This window comes from Lygodium microphyllum, chromosome 2, assembly GCF_053477565.2.
Source record: "Lygodium microphyllum isolate KBCC chromosome 2, Lygodium_microphyllum_v1.1.10, whole genome shotgun sequence".
NCBI lineage: Eukaryota > Viridiplantae > Streptophyta > Polypodiopsida > Schizaeales > Lygodiaceae > Lygodium > Lygodium microphyllum.
The window spans coordinates 68,688,877-68,695,569 of NC_141136.1; positions in this window are offsets into that span (position 1 = coordinate 68,688,877).

Sequence of the window (6,693 nt, forward strand, 5' to 3'; positions counted from 1 at the left end):
GAGAGGGGGGAGTAAAAAAATTTGAACTAGGGATAATAAAAATTTTCATTTTCTTAAAAATCTTTAGGGGAGGGTTCCTACGGCCCATTACACAAAGATCAAACAACAAGTTGGTATGTCAACTTGTTAATCGGATTGCAAGATTCAGGACCTTCCTAATAGCACTTGGTGGCTTGGCTGCCCTGCAAACCTAATGACTCTAAAGTCTAGAATAAATTTGATATTAGCAACATTCATATGGATTTAATAATACAACCTTCTAATTATCTCAAACTATCATCATCCATTCTTTGAATTGTGGATGCATATTTTTAGATCTCTAATCTCAACCTCTCCTCCATTAATTTTGAGCTCATAATGTTAACGGAGGATCCTGTATCCATAGTGGCATGGTCCACCAATATACATCAACATGAGCTGACATCCTTGAGCGGTATTTTTCAGCATGCTCAAACTAGTTATCACCAACACGGACTATAGCCAAGGGTTTGACAATATATCCAGTGTGAAAGATCTTAACTGTCAGAGAGAGAACCAGGGAGAGAGAAATAGGAGAGAGAAGACTGCAGAGGAGAGAGAAAGACTGTAAGAAGAGAGAGAATAAGAGTGACGAGGAGAGAGAAAGACTAGATTTAGAGAGAGAAAGACAAGAAAGAAGGGGAAGCCATAGAAGCTGTGAGCAAGAAGGGAGAGAAAGTCTGTAATTGTATTAATGTGTCAAAAAGATATGAAAAATTACAACTTCTCTCCTTTTATACCAATGTCAGTGTGACATGGCATAATATCAACATTATTAACACTTATTTGTTATTCCCAGCTTCTTACAATCCATCCCTTCCCAAAAGTTTTTGTCTTGAAAAACAAACCTAGAAACAACTAGAAAGGAGATGGATAGAACAGAGTACTACTCTGTTTTACAGCTTTACAATTGGGAAATGAATGAAGAATGACCATTATAAGAGCTGAATTTGAAGAATGGAAGTAAGGCCCAACTATATACATGATTTGAAATACTTCAGAAGCAAATGGAGCCATAAAGTCTTCAACAAATAGTCCCAGAACAAAGTAGACAGCTTGCTGAATAAATAGTCCTTGTTGGACCAAATCTGCCATAACTTTTGATAGAAGTGTCCAAATGAGATGTACCATATATCAAAACAAAGCTCTTGAAGAGTACTTTAAGCCCATATAGATAGCTTAATTCTAAAAATTAGGTATGATAAAAACTATTCTAAAACAGCGTGGTGTCCTGAACTAGTCTGCATCATTACTAGCTCCATAAGCAATAGGCTTCAACCACCAATGTCTCCCTCAAGTATGGATACTCATCCAATATAGAACCAGGTCTCCAAGAAGCCTCTTCAGTTGGTAAACCTCTCCATTTGATCAAATATTCCACAATAGAATGCGATCGAAGCTTCTTTTCACGCTGACCTATAACAGCCTCTGGGATGTACTGAACAAGACCATCTTCATCAATAGGTGGCAGCTCATCAACTATATCCACTGGATCACCATAATAGGGCTTGAGCTGACTAACATGGAAGACGTTATGAATCTTTGTGGAAGAGGGAAGCTCTAGTTTGTATGCCAAATCTCCAATCTGCTTAAGGATCCTGTAAGGGCCATAAAACCTGTGGGCAAGCTTATTACTCGATCCATCTTTTAACGTAGAGTACTTGGATTTGGGCACCTTCAACAAAACTAGCTCTCCTTCTTGGAACTCTAAAGGCCTCCTCTTCTCATCAGCATACATCTTCATTTGATCTTGAGCCTTCCTTAGATTCACCTTGCATTGTTGAAGAAGGGTCTGCATTCTTTCCAACTCCTCCTTCCCATGAGGATTGATCTTTTCATTAAAGATGACAATGGGTAAGGGCACCTTGTAACCATACAAAGCCTCAAAGGCTGAAACTCCTATGCTCAAATGAGTGGAATTGTTGTAAGCAAACTCAGCCAGGTGTAACCAAGAATCCCATGAAGTTTGGACATCATAGCGAAAATGGCGAAGATAAGTCTCCAACCATTTATTAACTCTCTCTGTCTGCCCCCATCAGTTTGAGGATGATAAGCCGTAGATGGAGCCAACTTAGTGCCCATAGATGTAAATACCGCTTGCCAGAAGTTACTCATAAACTTTGAGTCCCTATCATGGACAATCACTTGCGATAATCCATGTAGTCTAAAAATATGCTCCATAAACTGGTTAGCCACTTGAGAAGCAGTAAACTGAATTTTTGTTGGGATAAAATGAGCTACTTTGGTGAGTCTGTCAACCGTCACATAAATACTATTCCACCCCTTCTTAGTAGTAGGTAAGCCAGTGATAAAATCCATAGTAATATGAGTCCATTTACCCGTAGGAATAGGCAATGGCTGTAACAAACCTCCTGGCTTATGGGTGCTATCCTTATTTTGCTGACAAGGCATACACTTCATAACGAAGTCCTTAACATCTTTCCACAGTCCTTTCTAATAAAAGCTTTTGCTGATCCTGTCATAAGTCTTGAAAACTCCCAAGTGTCCAGCTAAAGGCGAAGAATGTAACTCCTCCATAATTTTCCACTTAAAAGAAGAAGTAAAGAGAATAACAATCTTGCCTTTCCACCAAATAAGACCATTTTTAAGCTGGTAATGCGAGTTTTCTTCCATAAGACCTTGCTGTAATTTCTGAAAGATTTGACTGAATTCCTCATCTAAAAGATATGCCTCCTGTAGTTCTTCAATCCAATCATTATGTAGTTCTGTCATGGCTGACACTTTTGCAGGCCCACATACGAGAAAGAGAATCAGCCACTATGTTATCTTTGCCCCTTGTATGAGTGATGTCAAAGTCATAATTCTGTAATGTAGCTACCCATCGATGTTGCTTTGGAGTGAGATTTGACCGAGTAAGGAAATACTTGAGTACCCGATGATCACTATGTACTCTGAATCGGCTGCCATATAAGTAATGGTGCCATTTCTTGATTGCATGCAGGATAGCCAACATTTATTGGTCATAAACATTCATGGCCATCTCCTTATCTGTAAGCTTACGGCTCTCAAATGCAATTACTCCATGCTCCTAAAGAAAAATAGCCCCAATGCCACGGCCACTAGCATCACACTGTATAGTAAACTCTTTGGAGAAATCCGGGCATACTAAGATAGGAGCAGAAGTAAGTAGTTCCTTTAACTGGTTGAAGCTGCTATCTGCAAGAGCATCCCAAAAGAAAGCCTCTTTCTTCAACCTGTCAGTCAAAGGAGCTGCAATTGCTGCATAATGCTTTATAAATCAGCGATAGAATGAAGATAGACCAAGAAATCCTCTAAGAGAGGTAGTAGTAGTAGGCGTTGGCCAATCTCTTATGCATTGCACCTTCTTGGGATCATCTTGTATTCCTTTTTCACTGACTATATGTCCCAAGTATTCCACTTCAGTCTGCATGAAAGACCACTTCTTCTCCTTAGCAAAAAGCCTATGATGTCTCAACACATCAAAAACCTTCCTCATATGTGACAAATGATCCTGTAAAGTCTTGCTATAGATCAAAATGTCGTCAAAGAACACCAAGACAAACTAAAAGAGGAAAGGTTGCAAGATCTTATTCATCAGGCTTTGAAAGGTAGCTGGAGCATTTGTAAGCCCGAATGGCATCACCAAGAAATGATATAGCCCACGATCAGTCCTAAAAGCAGTCTTGACTTCATCACCCTCTCGCATACGAATCTGATGATACCCTGATCTCAAATCAATCTTCGTGAAGAATCGAGCCCCCTTAAGCTCATCAAGCAAATCATCAATCCTGGGTATAGGATACCTGTTCTTCACTGTTATCTTATTGAGATCCCTGTAGTCAATGCACATTCTGAAAGATCCATCTTTCTTTTTGACTAACAGGACTGGAGATGCATAAGGTGAATAACTTGGTTCAATGAATCCCATTTCAAGAAGCTCTTTGATTTGCTTGGCTACTTCCTCTCGTTCACATTTTGATAATCTGTAAGGTGGCTTATTGATTTTCTTTGAGTTGGGCTCCAAATCAATGGGGTGATCCACTGCTCTCTTAGGAGGCAATGAAGTAGGTACTTCAAACAAATCTCTATACTTCTCAAGAAGAGCTGTCAAGGCTGGATGGTTTGCTGAATTATTGGGCTGATCCTGTGTTTCCTTGTTCAAATGCAAAACAAATATTTGTGAGCGCTTCTTGTACTCTCTCTTGAGTTGTTGAATGGTGATAAGCTGAAAATCAGATCTACTAGGAATTCCCTGTAAATGGATGAGCTGTCCATTAGAGATAAACTCCATATATAACAGTGAGGAATCCATAGTGATCCTTCCTAATGTCATTAACCAATCACAACCAAGTACAATATCTATGGGCCCCATTTCCAAAGAGATCAGGTTTACTTTGACTTCAAAATTTTCAGCCAACTGCAAAGAAACCTGTGGGCAAATCCGTGTGCTGATTTCCTCTTCACCATTAGCCACTTGTACTCTAATGGGCTGCTGTAAGTCTGTGGGAACACAATTTAACTTGTCCATGATGGACTTATTGACAAAACTGTGAGTACTGCCACTGTCTATCAGGATGAACATCGGCTTTCCACATATGCTTCCCTTCATACGAAGTGTATTAGGGCTCTTAGATCCCGTCCAAGCATCCATAGAGATAGAACAATTAGTGGCAGCAAGCGACTCATCACAAGATCTACCAGGGTCAAACGGAGCATTTCCACCTGGATCAAAAGGAAAAGAGTCGGCTGGATCATAAAAGTACTCCTGTCCAATGTCCTCCTCAAGATCTTCATTTTCAGCATTGATTGCCACAGCATTAGCTTCATCTATGTCATCTTCAAAATCCTCAAGAACTAGCATACTATGAAGCTTTGGCTTGACATTTTTGTATACACACTTTGAAGTATAATCAGGTGTATACTTTTCTCCACACTTGAAACATAAGCCCTTGTCCTTCCTTTCCTTGTAAAGATCCATGGGAATATTTTTGGGATTTGTATTAGCTGAAGTGGACTTAGGCTTGTTGTCACCCTATTTAAATTCAACCTTTGGACTGTTTGTTGTCTTGAAATTACTTTGAGACCTAAAAGCATTGAATGGAGGATAAGTTGGTACCCGTAATCTCCCACTAGGCACATGATTACTGCCATAAATGTTACCAACTTGTCCTTGCTATAAAACAGTCCTTGGCTGTCCATAACTTGGCTGAAATGAAGACTCTTTCCTATACGTTCTTCCATAGCGCTCCGCAAGCTCAATAGCCTTGAAAAGTGAAGTAGGATTTTGCGCCATAACATCAGCTGACAAAGATGGCTCTAAACCATACATAAACTTGTGAAGCTTGGCCTCATAACTGATGCTTTCCACATACATGGTCAAGTTGAGGAATTGGTTTGTATACTCTCTTACACTTAGGCCCCTTTGTTCCAAACCATACCATCTCCGTGCTAACTTCTCTTTCTCAAGAGGCGAAACAAAGACTTCAGCCAGTGCCTTGAAAGATTCCCAATTCTCAGTAAGTACATTCTCTTTCTTGATATACCTCCACCAAGTATGGGCAAATCCTTCTAGATGCAAGGAAGCAAAGTGAATCTTCATATCATCAGTTTTAGGTTATATATCAAAGTAAGACTCCATCTTAGAGGTCCATTCCTCTAATTCTGATGGTGAAGATGACTGGCCATTAAATTTGGCTAAAACAATTTTGTCCTTGAATTCTCTTTCATGAAAGGATTGCTGTCCCAAAATTGGCTGATCAAGATTTCCAAGTACAGAACCTCCAAATTGAGACTGAAATCTTCCAACAGGTGGCTGAGAATTACCATGTAATCTTCCTGTTGGTAAAGTACCCCTGGAATTTTGAGTATGCAGTCCAAAAGCTTGAGTATTGGCCCCATTCAAATTGCCCAAATAGTCATCATGCCTTTGTGAAGCTTCTCCTACTTCATACTGACTATTTGGAATGCCTCTTCTTCCGATGATCCCATTTCCATGACCATTCTAGTTAGATGGCTGAAGTGGGACTGAAGGGCCACTGTTTGAACAAGCCTTCTCATTAACTTTCTTTGATGCCATTTGCAATTATATGAATTTAGAGATTTGTGCCATGAGTTGGTCGTTGGATTCTACCAACCTATCAATAGAAGCCTTGGTCTGATAATTAGATTGAACCATCTGCTCCATTCTTGACAAGATGGCCTCATGTCGTTCCCTATGTCTTTGTTCATGGGCACACAAAGTATCATTGAGTATACTGATTTCTCCTTGTTGTTGAAGTTCTTCAGGGTTCTCTTGAAGTGTGCTATCCATCATGGAATCCCTGATTTGTTGAGCATAATCCTCATGGACCTTATTTTTGCCTTTATGTCCTGCCATACTAGTGCAGTCCTGCAGTACCCCCTATCAGTAAAATGGCTATAACTTTGGCTAGAAAACTTCGATTTCAGAAATTTTTTATGCGAATTGAAGCTAACAATGCCCTCTTTGAGATGAGATATAGCATGCTATAACAGGTTTAGGACATAAAAACCTGTAGCTGGATTTCAGAGTCTGAACTGTCTAGTCTTGCAACATGTCTAGACCTGTAAGTGCCCTGTTTTGACCCTGTAATGCAAGATAGTAACCCCAAATGGCTACCAAACCCTGCAAAAGGGTATATAGGACCTGTGGGTACCCTGTAGTGCACTTGTGCT